The following is a 17,142-nucleotide window of genomic DNA, read 5'->3' on the forward strand; positions in this document are numbered from 1 at the left end:
CTCGGGAATCTACGTGCTTTTCCCACAACTCCCCGGGGGATTCTTACATGCACCACAGTCTGGTAACCAGTGCTGTGTGCATTCCTGGGACAAGCATACCTTGAATGCCTCATATATGACAGGCTCTAAAAACACAAAGAAAAACAAGCAGAAGAAAACCTCCTGTTCCCCAGGTCCTCCCTATGCAGTGGGGAATAAAGACCTATGAACTGTTCCAACACAGTACACTGTGATTTTAAATTTAAAAGTGGGTCAGCATCATCAGGGTGGTTATGGTTACTCAGTTCCCAGAAACCTTATGTGGTAGATTAAAGATGGAGCATGTGATTTTCCATTCCTTCCACCGAGAGGTGGGGATTGCTCCTCCTCTCCTTGAATCTGGGCCAGCCCTGTGACTGGTTTTGACCAATAATACGTGGCAGAAGTAGTGCTGGCTACCTCTCAAGGTTAGGTCTTAAGAGATCACTTTTGTGATCTCTTGCAGGCCTCACTTTTGTTCCTTTTGGAAGGCTCCCTCTGTGAAGCCTGACACCATATAAAAAAGGTTGACTACCCTTCCTTGTCTGGGTGGCTCAGTTGATTGGACATCGTCCTGCAAACTGAAAGGTTGCCAGTTCTATTTCTGGCCAAGGCACATACTGGGTTGCAGGTTCAATTCCCCATTGGGGTACATATGAGAGGCAACCAATCGATGCTTCTTTTTTCAAAAATATATTTTATTGATTATACTATTACAGTTGTCCCATTTTTCTCCCTTCACTCCCCTCCACCCTGTACACCCTCTCCCACCCATATCCCCACCTTTAGTCATGTCCATGTGTCATACTTATAAGTTCTTTAGCTTCTACATTTCCCATACTATTCTTACCCTCCCCCTATCTATTTTCAACCTACAATCTATGCTACTTATTCTCTGTACCTTTTCCCCCTCTCTCCTCCTCCAACTCCCCTGTTGCTAACCCTCCATGTGATCTCCATTTCTGTGGTTCTGTTCCTGTTCTAGTTGTTTGCTTAGTTTCTTTTGGTTTTGCTTTAGGTGTGATTGTTAATAATTATGAGTTTGCTGTCCTTTTATTATACATGTTTTTTTCTTCATCATCTTTTCTTAGATAAGTCCCTTTAGCATTTCATAAAATAAGGGCTTGATGATGATGAACTCCTTTAACTTGACCTTATCTGAGAAGCACTTTATCTGCCCTTCCATTCTAAATGAAAGCTTTGCTGGATAGAGTAATCTGAGATATAGGTCCTTGTCTTTCATGACTTGGAATATTTCTTTCCAGCCCCTTCTTGCCTGTAAGGTCTCTTTTGAGAAATCAGTTGACAGTCTGATGGGAACTCCTTTGTAGGTTACTGTCCCCTTATCTCTTGCTGCTTCTAGGATTCTCTCCTCCATTTTTACCTTGGCTAATGTAATGATGATGTACCTTGGTGTGTTTCTTCTTGGGTCCAACTTCTTTGGGGCTCTCTGAGCTCCCTGGATTTCCTGGAAGTCTATTTCCTTTGCCAGAATGGGGAAGTTCTCCTTTATTATTTGTTCAAATGCGTGCTCAATCTGTTGCTTTTCCTCTTCCCCTTCTGGTACCCCTATAATTCGGATATTGGAACGTTTAAAGATGTCCTGGAGGTTCCTAAGCTTCTCCTTGTTTTTTTGAATTCTTATTTCTTCATTCTTTCCTGTTTGTTTGTTTTTTTTTCTTCCTTCTGGTCCACTCTATTGTTTTGAGTCCCAGTTTCCTTCCCATCACTATTGGTTCCCTGTGCATCTTCCTTTATTTCTTTTATGGTAACCTGCATTTATTCATCTAATTTCTGACTAAACTCAACCAATTCTGTGAGTTTCCTGATCACCAGTGTTTTGAACTGTGCATCTGATAGGTTGGCTATCTCTCAGTTGCTTAAAAGGATGAGTTCTGGGGCACTGATTTGTTCTTCTGTTTGAGCCATCTCTCTCTCTCTCTCTCTCTCTCTCTCTCTCTTTTGGGGGGTGGGGGGGTCTGGTTGCTCCTGTTATGGTGAGGGGCAGAGCCTTAGGTGTTCACCAGGGCTGGGCACCCCAGTCGCTAGATTGTGACGTTGTATGCGGGGGCAGGGGGCGGGGAACAATGGCAGTAGCTCCATTCTCTGTGGGACCTCAGTCCCTTCCCTGGGATCCTGGGCTGCGCGCTCCACCCTGGGCCACAATGCCGTCTCACTGGGTCCTCCAGTTGCTGCTTGCGTACTCAGGGTCCACCCGCTGTGATCCTGCGCGCCCCAGATGGCTAACGCGCTCCCGGTTGCCTTAGGCACCCAGCTCTCCCCACACTCTGCGAGCTGGGACCCGCGCTCGTCTCCGCCCCTCCTACCGATCTGGATGAACAGGTCTACTTCAACTTCTAGGCTGTCCGACTTCCATTCAGATAAATTCTCTATCAGTTCTGGGTGTTATTCTGCCTCTAAATTGTTGTTGTTCTAATCTTGGTTGTGCGTGGAGGTACGGTGCATCCACCTATGCCTCCATCTTGCTGGAAGTCCCCAATTGATGCTTCTCTCCCTCTCTTTCTCCCTCCCTTCCCTTCTCTCTAAAAATAAATAAATAAAATCTTCTTTCTGTAAGATTATTTATTTATTTTTAGAGATAGAGGAAAGGAGGAAGAGAGGGAGAGAAACATCAATGTGTGGTTGCCTCTCACATGCCCCCCCCCACCAGTGGGGACCTGGCCTACAACCCAGGCATATATCCTGACTGGGAATTGAACCGGCAACCCTTTGGTTTGCAGGTCAGCACTCAATCCTCTTAGTGACACCATCCAGGGCTAAATAAATAAAATCAAAAAAAAAAAAAGAGAAAGAGGAAGGAAGGAAAGGACAGGGGAGGGGAGGGGAGGGGAGGGGAGGGGAGGGGAGGGAAGGGAAGGGAAGGGAAGGGAAGGGAAGGGAAGGGAAGGGAAGGGAAGGGAAGGGAAGGGAAGGGAAGGGAAGGGAAAAGAAAAGAAAGGTTGACAACCCTGAGGCCACCGTGCTGTGTGGAAGCCCAAGTTACTCGCGTGCAGAGAGGCCATGTGGAAGAGTGCCAGTGCGCTGGACCTGTGAGTGAAGCCATCCTGGACCCTCCAGCCCAGTCCACCCACCAAATGAATACACATGCTCCTTGACTTCCGATAGGGTTACATCCTGATAAATCCATTATGAGTTGAAAATATCATATGTTGAAAATGCATTTAGTAAAGCTAACCTACCAAACATCATAGATGTGCTCAGAACACTTACATTAGCCTACAATGGGGCAAAATCATCTCACCATCACTGCCCAGTATCATGAGAGGATCATACTGCATATTCTAGCCTAGGAAAAAAAATCAAAATTCAAGGTACAGATTCTACTGAATGTACATCACTTTCTCACCATTGCAAAGTAAAAAAAAAAAATCATAAGTCAAACCATTGTAATTTGGAAACCATCTGTCCAGCCAAGGGATTGTCCCCCACTGACACCATATGGAGCAAAAGAACTGCTCATCTGAACTATGCCCAACTCCAGACCCATAGAATCATGACAAAATAATCCACTAAATTTGGGGATGATTTCTTATACAGCTACCAACACACCTCATTAGAACTAGAAGACAGAAGGACACCCCACACCATTCTGCCTTTCCATTTCCATTGTTCATCTTCATAGCCCTCCATACAACAGAGTACAGTTAGTCCCCATCTGTGTTTCCACTGCTGCTCCTCTCCAAAACAAAACAAAAACACAACCATAAATCAGAAATATCAACTCTGCTTAAAATCCTTCAATGGTTTCCCACTGTCTGCAAGATAAATGCAGGATCCTTACCATGGCTGATTATACCCATATGACCTAGCTCCTGCCTGCTCTGTGGAATCCTACCACCCTCCCCCAACATCTCTGTGCTGCAACCACAGGGCCTCCTTTCAGTCCCGGGAACACACCAAGCTCTCTCCTGCCTCAGGGTCTTTGCATTTGATGTTCCCTCTACCTAACCCTTTCTCCATCCCTCACACACACCCCAACACATTCATATAAGGCTAGCTTCTTCACTTCCCTAGGAAGTCCTCCCTAATAAATCAGCAAGCAAATGAAGAATGAAGGAAGAAGGAAGTATGGAAGAATAGAGCACTGAAATTACAGTAGTCAGAAAACCTTGATTCTTGCTCCAGTTCTGCCCCTGCTCATCTAACCAGGCACTCACCTCGCCTGATCAGAATCCGGGTCCCCACCACAATGTCATGGCCAGAATGTGTATGTGTGCCACACACCAGAAGTCTTCACAGTTTTTGCTCACGAGTCCCCATAAGAATTTTGAAAAAGCTATGACATTCTCACACATTTTAAAATAATAACTAAAATTATTTTTCATGCCCTGGCCAGCATAGTTCAGTTAGTTGGGCATGTCCTGCAAAGCAAAAGGTTGCCAGTTTGACTCCTGGTCAGGACACACACCTGAGTTGAAGGCTTGGTCCCTGGATGGGGCGTGTGCGAGAGGCAACCAATTGATGTTTGTCTCTTACATCATTGTTTTTCTCCCTCCCCTCCCCAATAAATGAATGAATGAATAGATAGATAGATAGATAGAATCTTTTACAAAATTATTTTTCATGAGTATAAATAGGTTCCAAGGTGGAATTTTCTGGCACAGTTTTTATTAGAGACATGATTTAGATATACAGTGTCCAGCACAAATAACACCCCATTTTTATTACAAAATCATAACCATGTAATTGTGTAATATAACAATATCACACTCAAGCACACCATAGGACATTATAGGTGAAATGTTCAAATTAAAACTATAAATTATTACACTGTATTACTACCCTATCAACCACACTCATGCAGGCCTCACTTCTGCCGGACCCTGTATTTTCATCCAAACCTTGGAGCTACAGCTTTAGCTTGTTCAATTTATGGAACTTGCCTACCATACAAACCAATTATCAAAACCAGCCCTCACTGTCAAACCAATCAGCCTAACCAGAATAATGTTCTGCCTGGAAAAAAATCCACCTTCATCTTTAAAAATTTCTATAAATGAGCTCTATTTGCATCCCCAAGACAACTGGCTCAGCTCCCAATTATAATTTTATGAGACATAGATAAAAAGCTAAAGTATTTATGTTTAGAGTAGAGTAGCATAATGGTTCAGAGCACACATTCTAGAGGAATGGTACAAGAGTTCAAACCCTGATTTTGCCACTTAATAGCTCTATGACCTTGGGCAACTTATTAAACCTCTGGGTGTCTTGGGGACCTCATCTGTAAAAGAAGAATAAGTATCTACTTATTCTGGTATGGTATGCATATCAAATGAGTTTATTAATCTGTAAAACCCTTAGAACAGTGTCTGGCACATAACTAACATTAAACAAGTACTTTTTTAATTTTTAAAAGATTTTATTTATTTTTTAAAGAGAGGGAAAAGAGAGGGAAGGAGCCATTGACATGTGAGAGAAACAATGATCAGTTGCCTCTCACACACCCCCAATAGGGGACCTGGCCAGCAACTCAGGCATGTGCCCTGACAGGGAATCGAACCAGTGACCTTTCAGTTTGTGAGACAACGCCCATCCACTGAGTCACACCAGTCAGGGCAGTTTTTTGGTTTTTTGTTTTTTAATAAATACTGTAAGAGTCTCTAGTAAGCCACCACCCCTTCAGTTTACTTTATCTAATCTCTCTCTGCTTAATCTCTCTGGAACAAAGTATTCTCCAATTATCCTTTTGGTTGTTGTATTCCTACGTAACTCACCATAAAAAGATTCAGTAAGGATCTAGTAAAGCCAGAGAAGGGAAACAATGGAAGCAGAGTTGAAAAAGAGAATTTAAAAGAATCAAGACAAGCAGAGTATTTTCAGGAAAGAGTACCTATGGAATTTGAAGATCTGGAAACTGATTCCCTTGAAGCTATCCAGGTCCACGTCGTTGTCCGTCCCCCACCCCACCACCATCCTAGGCCACTGCCACATTTGGCACAAACTCCCTGGACACATTCATAGCTCCTTATAATGCCTGGTGTCCCATCTACAACTCCATCTATTTCTCTTTTATATAAGAAATCACAGCTTTTGGCTTTCAGCTTTGGGTTCAGAGGAGGCTTAAATGAAACTTTCTTTAGTTTGTCAGTCCAAATTCAGGTTCATATGACAACAGTTGCCTCCAAGATAAAAGTCGTATACTTGAGGTGTACTGGTGGGGAAGTCGATGCTACCAAGGTCAATCCCCTGGGTCTGTCTCAAAAAAAGTTGGTGATGACATTGCCAAAGCAACAGGTGATTGGAAGGGTCAAAAGATTACAATGGAAGGGACCGTTCAGTACAGACAGGCCCAGATTGAGGCACTGCCTTCTCTGCCCTGGTCATCAAAGCCCTCAAAGAACCACCAGGAGACAGAAAGAAGCCAAAAAACATTAAGCATAGTAGAAATACCACTTTTGATGAGATTGTCAACACAGCCCTACAGATCCAGCACCAATCTTTAGCTAGAGAACTCTCTGGAACCATCAAAGTTTTCCTGGAACTGCCCAGTCTGTGAGCTACAATGTCGACAGCTGCCATGCCCATGACATCATAGATGGTATCAACAGTGGTGCCATGGAATGTTCAGCTAGTTAAGAACTAGAAAGGAAAATATTTCAGTTAAAGATCATTTGACAACCAAAAGAAAAAAAAAAACAGAAAGCACAAAGGATTGCAAGTTAGCAAGCAGTATATCCTAAATTTGTTCCAGATTATACAAATGTAAAACATTAATAAATTTCAGTATTTTTATAATATATTTTTAAATTTGAGTACCCAGTCTACAGCTGTAATTCAGTGTACAGCTGAAGGCAAAGCACTCATAGATCAGGACAGAGGCAGAACAAGTCAGGGTGCCCTTCACAAACCTAAAGTCCTGAAAAGAAAGACTCATTTCCTCAGATAGGTAGGAACCCCATCAGGCCTAGAGACCATGGTATCATCTCCTCAACCCTCAGGCATGAGCCACACTTCTGAAATACAAGTCAGATGGTGTCCTCCCTTTGCTATGTCCCTTTAATAAGTCACCCAGTGCCCTTGGTGTAACATCTAGGTTCCTTAGCAAGACACACCAGGGCCTCATGACCTGAGCCCTGCCTATTTATTTCTTGCCATTCCTCCATACACATACCCTACCCTTCAAGCACACTGAGCCCCCAGCAATTCCAGCTCTCTCCCTCTGCTAGGCCTTTTCATGAGAATCTCCCTCAGCTAGAATACTTTTCTCCCCCAATTTGTTTTCCTGGTGAAGTCTTAACACGCCCTTCAAAGATTGTCCTAAACACCTCCTCTGCAAAGCTATATTGAGCATCTACTATGTGTGTGCCACAGTGTAGAACAAAGCAGAGATGGTACAATTAAATGTACCTCTTAGTACCTTTAACAACCTCTGTTCCTGTCTAGGGTACTATGGCCTTCTTTCTATTATCACCATCTCCTCTGTAAGGCTGTGAGTAAGTACCCTGAGAACAGGACTTCTGTTTTATTATTCATCTTCAACTCCTTCTTACGGAGCCCATGAAATGCATCAATGACTATATCCTGGAGAGTTCCAGTTAAGATGGCAGCATAAACACTGCTTCTCTCCTCGCACAACCACATCAAATTGACAACTAAACTATAAAACAACCATCATTCAGAAACAATTACAGAATTAAAGAACAAACCATATTGAAACTGTCAGGAGGAGCACAGACACAGAATGGGTGGGTCCCACACCCATGTGTGGCAGATAAAAACTGGGAGGGATATCTCAGGAGCGAGGGGTTCTAGCCTCACAAGAAGCCCCACAGTCTAGCTGTAAAAACCAGTGGGGAGTGAGGCTGTGAAAGACATAAACTGCTGGACTCCCTAACAGTTCCTCTTAAAGGGCCCATACACAGACTCACTCGGACTCACTCCTTCTGAGCTCCAGCATGGGGGCAACAGATTGAAAGGCATCAGAGATATATACAGGGAGCAACTGAATTATCCAGCATCAGGGCAAGAGCTGGGGGGCGGCTTTCTCCCAGATAGAAGTGCTAGCAGAGGCTACTGCTCCTTTTCCTAGCCCTCCCACTGCAGAGCTAGAGTCAGCAGGCAGGCACCTGAGATTCCATCAACCTGGCTTACATTGTTTGTCCCACCCTTGTGATTCTCTGAGTCCTTGTCCCACCCAACTTTCAGGCCTACCCAAGCTATTTCCAGTGGCTTTTCCATATGAATGGCTTGTCTTGGTCCATGCTTCAGATTTTCCTAAATTCTCTCAAACATCATCTGGCTTCAGCAAGCCCCATACTTCTAGCTAAGTTGCCCCAGGCCAGCACCAATAACAGCTGGCCTTGGTTCACAGCTTGACCTCACCTGGACACCTCTAAGCCAGCACGAGTAGCAGCCATCTACAGATCGCTCTGTAGCTTATGCTGTGTGACCCCAGACAGAACACAGACAGTGGCTGACCTAGGAAGTGCCAACAGCAATCAATGCTCAACTACAACAGGAGGGTGTATGTAGCCCACACAGTGGGCACACCTTGAGTACCCAGCTTGTGTAATAGGGGAGGCTGTGCCACTGGACCCTACAGGACTCCTACTGCATTAGGAGCCTGGGAGACATAGCAGCTCTACTACTACATAGAAACAAACACAGGGAGGCTGCCAAAATAAGGAGGCAAAGAAACATGGCCCAAATGAAGGAAGAAAACAAAACCCCAGAAAAAGAACTAAACAAAATGAAGACAAGCAATCTACTAGATGGAGAGTTCAAAACACTGGTTATAAGGATGCACAAGGAACTTAATGAGAACCTCAGCAGCCTAAAAATGATCCAGTCGGAAATGAGGGATACACTAATTGTAATAAAGAACAATTTACAGGGTAACAATAGTAGAGTGGATGAAGCCGAAAATCAAATCAGTGATATGGAATATAAGGAAGCAAAAAAAACCAACCAATCAGATCAGCAAGAAGAAAAAAATCCAAAAACATGAGAATAGTACAAGGAACCTTTGGGACAACTTCAAGCTTACCAACATTCACATATTGGGAGTGCCAGAAGAAGAGACAGAGCAAGAAATTGGAAACTCATTTGAAAAAATAATGGCTGAAAACTTCCCTAACTTGGTGAAGGAAATAGACATATTTCCTAGACAAACTTGGAAATAGACAAACTAGGAAATAGACAAACTTGTCCAAGAAGGAAGTCCAAGAAGCACAAAGAGCCCCAAACAAGAAGAACCCAAAGAGGCCCACACCAAGACACATCATAATAAAAATGACAAAGAGACAATTTTTTTAAAATGATGTATTTATTTATTTTTTAGAGAGAGGAGAAAGGAGGGAGAAACTTCAATGTACAGGAGATACATCAATTGATTGCCTCTCCCATATCACCAACTGGAGACCTGGCCTACAACCCAGGTGTGTGCCCTGACTGGGAATCAAACCAGCAATCTTTTGGTTCACAGGCTGGTACTCAATCCACTGAGCCACACCAGCCAGGGCAAAGAAAGTATCTTAAAAGCAGCAAAAGAAAAGCAGTTACCTACAATGGAGTTCCCACAAAATTATCAGCTGATTTCTCAAAAGAAACTTTGCAGGCTAGAAGGGATTGGCAAGGAATATTCAAAGTCATGAAAAGCAAGGACCTACAACCAAGATTACTCTCTGGATAGCTATCATTTAGGATCAAAGAACAGGTAAGAGCTTCCCACACCAGAAAAACCTAAAGGAGTTCATCACCACCAAACCAGTATTATAAGAAATGTTAAAGAGATCAAGAAAGAAGAAGGGTGCCCTGGCTGGCATAGCTCAGTGGATTGAGCGCGGGCTGCGAACCAAAGTGTCCCAGGTTCGATTCCCAGCCAGGGTACATTCCTGGGTTGCAGGCCATAACCCCCAGCAACCGCACATTGATGTTTCTCTCTATCTCTATCTCCCTCCCTCCCCTCCCTAAAAATAAATAAATAAAATCTTAAAAAAAAAAAAGAAAGAAAGAAGAAGGAAGAAAGGAGAAGAAGAAGAAAGAAGAAAAAGAAAGAAAAAGAGGAGAGAGAAAGAAGAAGGAGGAAGGAGGAGGAGGAGAAGGAAGACAAGGAGGAGAAGGAGGAGGAGAAGAAGGAGGAGGAGGAGAAGAAAAGGAGAAAAGGAGAAGAAGAAAGAAGAAGGAGAAGAAAGAAGGAGGAGGAGGAAGAGGAGGAGGAGGAAGAGGAGGAGGAGGAAGAGGAGGAGGAGGAAGAGGAGGAGGAGGAGAAGAAGAGGGAGAAGGAGAAAGAAGGAGGAGGAGGAAGAAGGAGGAGGAGAAGAAAATATGAACAATAGCAATAGCCCTGGCTGGTGTAGCTCAGTGGATTGAACACAGGCTGTGAACCAAAGGGTCACTGGTTCGATTCCCAGTCAAGGCACACACCTGGGTTGCAGACCAGGTCCCCAGTGGGGCCACATGAGAGGCAACCACACATTGATGTTTCTCTCTCTCTCTCTTTCTCCTTCCCTTCCCCTCTCTCTAAAAATAAATAAATAAAATCTTTTAAAAAATAAAGTCCTTTAAAAATGTGAACAATAAAATGGTAATAAATATGCATCTATCAACAACTGAATCTAAAATTTAAAAACAACTCATAAACAACCATGCAGAACAGAAACAGAATCAAAGACACAGACAAGGTTTTGATGGTTGCCAGATTTGGGCAGGGGAGGGTCAGGGGAGTAGCTGAAAAAGGTGAAGGGATTAAGAAGTACAAGTTGGTAGTTACAGAATAGCCATGGACAGGTAAACTGCAGCATAGGAAGTAGAGTAGCCAAAGAATGTATATGCATGGTCCATGGACATGGACAACTTTATGGGGGCTGCCTGAGGGAGTGGGGGGTGAGCTAGGTGGAGGGGGCAAGGTGGGAAAGTTGGGGCAACTGTAATAGCATCATCAATAAAATACAATTTTTAAAAAATGTGCCCTGGCTTGTGTAGCTCAGTAGATTGGGCATGGGCCTGTGAACCAAAGGTTCGACTGCTGGTTCGATTCCCAGTCAGGGCACATGCCTGGGTTGCAGGCCAGGTTTCCAGCAGGGGATGCATGAGAGGCAACCACACATTGATGTTTCTCTCCCTCTTTTAAAAAAAAAAAATGCTTGCTAGACTCATTTACTCAAGGATTCATCAAAAATATTCAGCAATACAAGCTGCTGGTTATACAACCAAACCAACAGACACTGTCCCTGCCCTCTTGGGACCAAAAGTGCACTTGACAGAATGAATGATGTGTGAATGAATGAATGAGTTAACGATGAATCAGGGAAGGAGTGTGCTCCTCCCCACCTGGATGGGGCAGCCCAGAGCAGGGGATGTGCAGGAAGGAGAAGCTGGTGGCTGGGAAGCTGGGGAAGTTTCCGTCCTTTTGTTCTTTCTGATACAGGGAAACTTACTAGCCATGTGACCTTAGGCAAATCCTTTAGCCTGTTTGCACTTTCATTTTAATGATATCATAACAGGGTTATGATTACACGAGATACTGCATTTAAAAGCAGAGGGGGTTTAGGAACTGGTCGATCCCATTACTTGCTCAGTGTGAGTGCACAGTCTCAGAAACACAGCAGGAGAGCCTGCTGGGGATAACATCCCCCTGCGGCCCAGGTCCCATCCCTGGTCCAGTGCTCTCACTTCAGACCCGCTGGAGGCACCTTCCCTATGGAGCCCTACCCCCATCCCTTCTTGGCCTCCCTCTCTTCACTGCCCAGTTCTGTGTTTACTTTCCAGTGCTTTCAGGGCCAGAGGTTGTCTTACACATCGTTACAGGCCTAGAGAGGGGGGTGTGGCGGGAAAGGGCCCAAAGAACAAGGGAAGAGCGCTAAAGTTTACTGAGGCTTCAGGTGTGCCTGGCGCCAGGGTGGGTGCTTCACGTGCCTTATCTCCTGTCATCTTCGTTACAATACCATTTTACAAACGAGGAAACTGAGGTTCGGGAAGATGAGAGAAGTGGGACATGAAACCAAGTGTCTCTATGATTCCAAAATAATTTTCCTTTGTGCCACACTGCCTACCAGCTTATACATGATCATTAAATGTTTGTGAAATAAATTTCCATTTTCCTATTCCCCGGAAGAGCAGAAATTGTGTTTTTCTGCCCCAGAGAATCCAGATACATATTCAAACAATGATGAATAAGCAAATAAATAATGAAAAATATGGACGACTGAAATCCCTCAGATACCCCATACCAGGAAGGAGGAAACAAGTAACCCTGAGGGCGGCGCCTTGCAGGAAGAAGCCCGAGACCATCTCCCCTCGCTGTGGTCTGCAGTGCCCAGAGGAGGGGCAGAGGGCAGGCAACACTGGAGGGCTAGGAACTGGCTCAGTTGTTGGGGGATGGGGGGGGGGGGGCAGCTGGGAGGCAGAAGGGAGGGTGGGGGTGTTATTGGGGGAATGTGATGAAGGGGGAGAGAAGGCGGATGATTGACCGGGGCACAGAAAGGGAATAGCATTACCTGCCACCCTCACCACTCCCCTCGGGAAGGAGCCAAGAAACAGCCTCCTGCCTCCTGGTCAAACACATTGCCAACTTTGAAAAGAAAGTTGCAAAATCCCAAGGGCCACTCCGAAAGGCTACTGCGGAAGGGAGGTTGCTAAGGGAACAAGGTACGATCTGCCTCCTTCTCATTGCCCTCACTCTCACTTCCTGCCCTCAGGCCCCCTGGCCACACGGAGGGACTCCCTCCACCGGCTCCCAGCACCCGCACGCAGCTTACCTCCTTCCCGCGGGAGGCGTCCGAGGCAGGGCAGGCTGCTTCCCGTGTTCCCTCTGGGCGGAGGGGGTGCCTCTGCTGCCCTGAAGTTCTTGCCCTTTTTCTGGATGATCCTTGGCCCCTCCTCGAACTAAATTTGTCTGGCAGGTTCCCAGCCACCCTGCCTTGGGGGAGGGAGCCTGAGGAAATCCCCTCCCAGCCTTGAGCCTGGGCCTGGGCCGCCGCCAGCCAGCTCCGCAGTCTCACTCCTGGGCTGGCCCTCGATGAATGAGTCTTCCCCCTCCGCCTGCCTGGGACCGAGCCAGGGAGCCTGTGCCAGCCTCTCCGCTCTTTCTCCGTGGCTCTGACAGTGAACCCCATTCTTCCTCCAAGTCCTACCCTACTGCTCTGTGTCTGGGTCTTCTGCCTCACCATCTCAGCTCTCTAGGAAAGCCCTTAGCAAGGTGGTCTCTATCTATCCGGTTGTGCTCTGGTGGAAACCCAGGCCTGGTACTGGCCACCAGGGTAGGTGACTTGATGACTCTCAGCGGGGGTTTAGTCACAAGCCCCAGGCTCTCTCCGTTAAACTGGTTGTACATTGGGCCCTGGTGAAATATATCTGCCAGTTTCTGATTATTCATTCAATGCGTTTTGAGAATAACTCGCCTGTGCTAGGCCCTAAGGATGAAGAGGTGAATTAACATGGCCTCTGACATCATGCTGTACTAGGAAGAGAACAATGAAGCATTTCTGTAGCTGTCGGCCCAAAATTCAGGCATCAGAAAACGGGGGATTCATCCCCTGCGGGAGGTTCTGGGAAAGCTCTTGGAGGAGATGACAGGCAAGGTGGGTTTTGAAAGATGAGTAGTTCTCCACAGCAGCAAGGGGGAAGGGAAGCGGAGGCTGACCGGTCAGGCCAGGCAACTGGGCGGACTCTGGCAGGAGCCACTGGAAGTCGGAGGAGGCGTGAGCCGGGAGTGTCAGATCAGGAAGGGCCTTGTGCACTTTGTTAGAGGACTTGGATTTATCCTACAGGCACTGAGAGTCACAGAAAGGTTTTTAACAAGGGAGACAAATTTCAGATTGCACTGGAAGCGGATGGCTGGGGCCTGCAACGTAAAGAGTGGTTTTGAAGGGACAAGATTGGAGGCAAGAAGACCAGCCAGACTACGATAAACGCCAAGGCAACAGATGATACGGGCTTAACCAGGACCCAGGCAGGAGCCAGAAGGGAAGGGATGGATTCCAGGATGTTAAGGGGGTTAGCACTGATGGGAGTTAGTAAGGGAAGAATCTCCCTCTCACAACCTAATTATCTCCCAAAGACATCTCCAAATGCCAGCACACTGGGGTTAGGGCTTCAGCATATGAATGGAGGTTGTGGGGGAGGGGATGATACAGTTCAATCCATAGCACCTGGCATACTGCCCGCCAATGAAAGTGACCAGGAAGGGAAGACTCAGAAGCCATAAGAGAAAATGAGAACTGGAGGGGACAGAGCACGTACGGGTGGAGGGGTGGGGAGCCCTGGGAGGTGTCCCGAAGCACTAGAGAAGGGCAGCTGAGGCAGTTTGTAGGGAGCTCATGCCTACGTATGAGGGAGATGCGCCCCGCCCCTAATTTCTAGCTCACGTAGGTGGCAAGGTCACCTGCTAGAAGTTAGAGAGATCAAGGTTGGGTGGAAGATTGAAGCAGTTTGTCAAATGTTTGAAAAAAGGAGCTGGGAGGAGAGAGAAAAATGACCGATGTAATGTAGAGGTCCACAGAGAGATACCCGGAACCCCAGCAGAAAGGCAAAGGCTCACAAGGAGATGAGAATGAGGGGCCCTCAGGATTGAGAAACTAAGAAAAGCAGGTCCTGTCCTGAGTGGTATCACACAGTAAGGTCCATGCAAAATGGATGAAGCCCAGGGTGAATGCCACCACCATCATTCAGCCCCTAGAACTAGAGACTGAGATTTCCCGTAAGATAGAACGTGTCTACAGGAAGAAAGTCGACTTCTCTTTGACCCCTGCTCAGGAGGGCTATGGGCAGCCATGGAAGTGCAAAGAGCACACGAGACAAACACTGGCACCGGGGAGGGTCGCAGAACTGTGGCAGGTCGACCCTGGTTCTCCCACCAAAGAACGCTGGACCCACGCTGTCAGACATGCAGCTGACCATGTCCACCTTCCAACCAACCTCCCTTGTTCCCATTTCATCCTCAGCGAGCTGCTTCCTAAACTGTATGATTTCAGAAAGGGAAGGCGTCTGCCCACGCCCAGCACACACCCCTTAGGAAGCTCTCAGAGAACAAAACCTGTATCTTATTGTCTGTGTGTCCCCAGCACCCAGCACGGGGTGTAGCATTGCGATGGGATTCAAAAAAGGTATTTGCAAAACAGATCTGAGGAGGGCTGATACGAGTATTTTTTTGTAAATTAATAAATTCTTATTCAGGAGCTGTACATCGGTGGCCTGCAAAGCTTATTAATGTGAATCAGTACCTACAAATCACATGAGTTCTGAGATATTGACAAGCTCATGTTTCTAAACTGGCAAAAAAACAGAGTCTGCCCCTGGACTGGGGTGTTTTCGCCGAGATCATGCCGCTTTGGGGCCAGCGAATCAGTCTGTTTGGCAATGCTACCCCCACCTAGTAGCGTCCCTCCCTCCCCGTCATGAAGCTTAAAGGATCTTTTCCAGTTTGAATGTTTCAATTAAAATTCCTACAAATGTTTGTGTGGCTTTTTTTCCCCTCCAGCAGCTCTTCGCTGCTCAGGTAAAGAACATAGAAGCAGGGTGTAGGGTTGATTCAGGCTTGGGCGCTGCAGAAAGACAAGGGCTAGGTGTCCTTTCAGCTCACCACGTCCCCATTTCTCCGAGAACAGCTCCTACCCACCCTCCCTCCGGACTTTGACTGTCATGTATGTATCTGTGACCAGCGTTGGTCACCATGACTGGACCAAAGAAGAAAGTCATTTGACTCAGGTAGGGCCAATTCATTTCCCTTTCCTAAAAATTTCAGCGGAGACAGGAAGACCCTCCTCCATCTCTGCTTGTAGCTAAAACTTAAAAAGTAAGTCTGGGAGCTAAGGGGAGTCCGTGTGTGGAGATGCAGAGTAGACCAACCTCTTTCTGGGCCTTCTGAGCTTGCCACATTGTACAGGGAAACCCCAGTCTTTCCCTCCTCTGTGTCTCCTTCACTGCTCACACAGAATGCTTCACCTCGGACAATTCTGGTCACTGAATGTGAGTGGGGGCTCCCCCACCAAACAATTCTCTGACACTAGCGGGTGTCCTACCGTTTAACTCAATTCTGACACTATCTACCTGAAAATAGCATCGGATCCCACAAATTAAGGGCCCAGTCCCACCAGACTGCCCCCCGATTCAGATGCCAATCACAGATAGTAAATCCCCAGGTTATCCACAACTTCCATCCGACTTGACTACAAATTGGAGCTTCTGTATTCCCCTCCTCAGGGTTTGATTAATTTGCTCCAGTTGCTCAGGAAACTCAGGGTAACACATTTACCAGTTTATTAAATGATACGATGAAAGATACAGATGAAGAGACACTGTGGGTGAAGTCTGGGAGGGTCCCAAGCACAGGAGCTTCTGTCCCCGGGAGCTGGAGTGTGTCAGTCTCTCAGTATGTGGGTGAGTTTACCAACCTGGAAGCTCTCTGAACCCCATACTACCCGGATCTCATGGAGGCTTCTTCTCATAGGCATCATCAATTACTAACTCCATTTCTAGCCCCTCTGCACTCTCCAGAGAGGGGATGGGGCTGAAAATTCTAAACTATAGTCCTAGCTTGTTCTTTCTGCTGTTCGGTGCCCATCCAGGAGCCATCCGGGAGCCTACCCTGAGTCGCCTCATTAGAACAAAAGATGCTCCTACTACTCTTTCTACTTGAGAAATTACAAGAGGTTTAGGAGCTCTGTGCCAGGAACTGGGGGCAGAAACCAATATATACTTTCTATTATTTCTCACACATCCTCACACCTACACAATGTATTTATATTTTCTGTGTCTTCTTCTTACCCTACAAAAGGGCATGCCCTGATATTATGAGTTCTTCCAGCGCAGTAACCTTCTTCTCTGTTTCATGTTTGTATCCATGCAGTTATTCCCAAAATCCAACACAAAGTATGAAACAGCTTTGCCTGATGTGGCTCAGTGCACTGAGCGCCCGGCCTGTGAACTCAAAGGTCACCAATTTGATTTCCAGTCAGGGCACATGCCTGGATTTCAGGCCAGGTCCCCAGTTGGCAACTGATTGATGTATATCTCACATTGTTGTTTCTCTCCCTCTCTTTCTCCTTCCCTTCTCCCCTCTCTAAAAAATAAATAAATAAAATCTTTTAAAAGCCTGTTCTAAATGTCTCAATCAGAAGTACTACTGGCTGGTGTGGTTAAGTGGATTGAGTGCCTCCTTGCAGA

The 17,142-nt window shown here is 46.2% G+C and overlaps 1 protein-coding gene and 1 pseudogene across 3 annotated transcripts in view; one reads left to right on the forward strand and one right to left on the reverse strand.

The window, feature by feature from the left end:
• The window catches only part of RHBDL2 (rhomboid like 2), a 56,178-nt gene extending 43,253 nt beyond the window's left edge, over nucleotides 1-12,925 (reverse strand). For 2 of the 3 annotated variants that reach the window (XM_028513238.2, XM_036025810.1), the window contains exon 1: nucleotides 12,738-12,924. The gene's annotated coding sequence lies outside the window, so the exon portion shown is untranslated. Of the gene's footprint in view, nucleotides 1-12,737 lie in introns of all 3 variants that reach the window. The other variant, XM_036025811.1, reaches the window with a different exon arrangement.
• LOC114496901 lies at nucleotides 6,145-7,102 on the forward strand (annotated as a pseudogene).
• Nucleotides 12,926-17,142: the final 4,217 nt, after the last annotated feature.

This window comes from Phyllostomus discolor, chromosome 5 (assembly GCF_004126475.2).
Source record: "Phyllostomus discolor isolate MPI-MPIP mPhyDis1 chromosome 5, mPhyDis1.pri.v3, whole genome shotgun sequence".
Taxonomy (NCBI): domain Eukaryota; kingdom Metazoa; phylum Chordata; class Mammalia; order Chiroptera; family Phyllostomidae; genus Phyllostomus; species Phyllostomus discolor.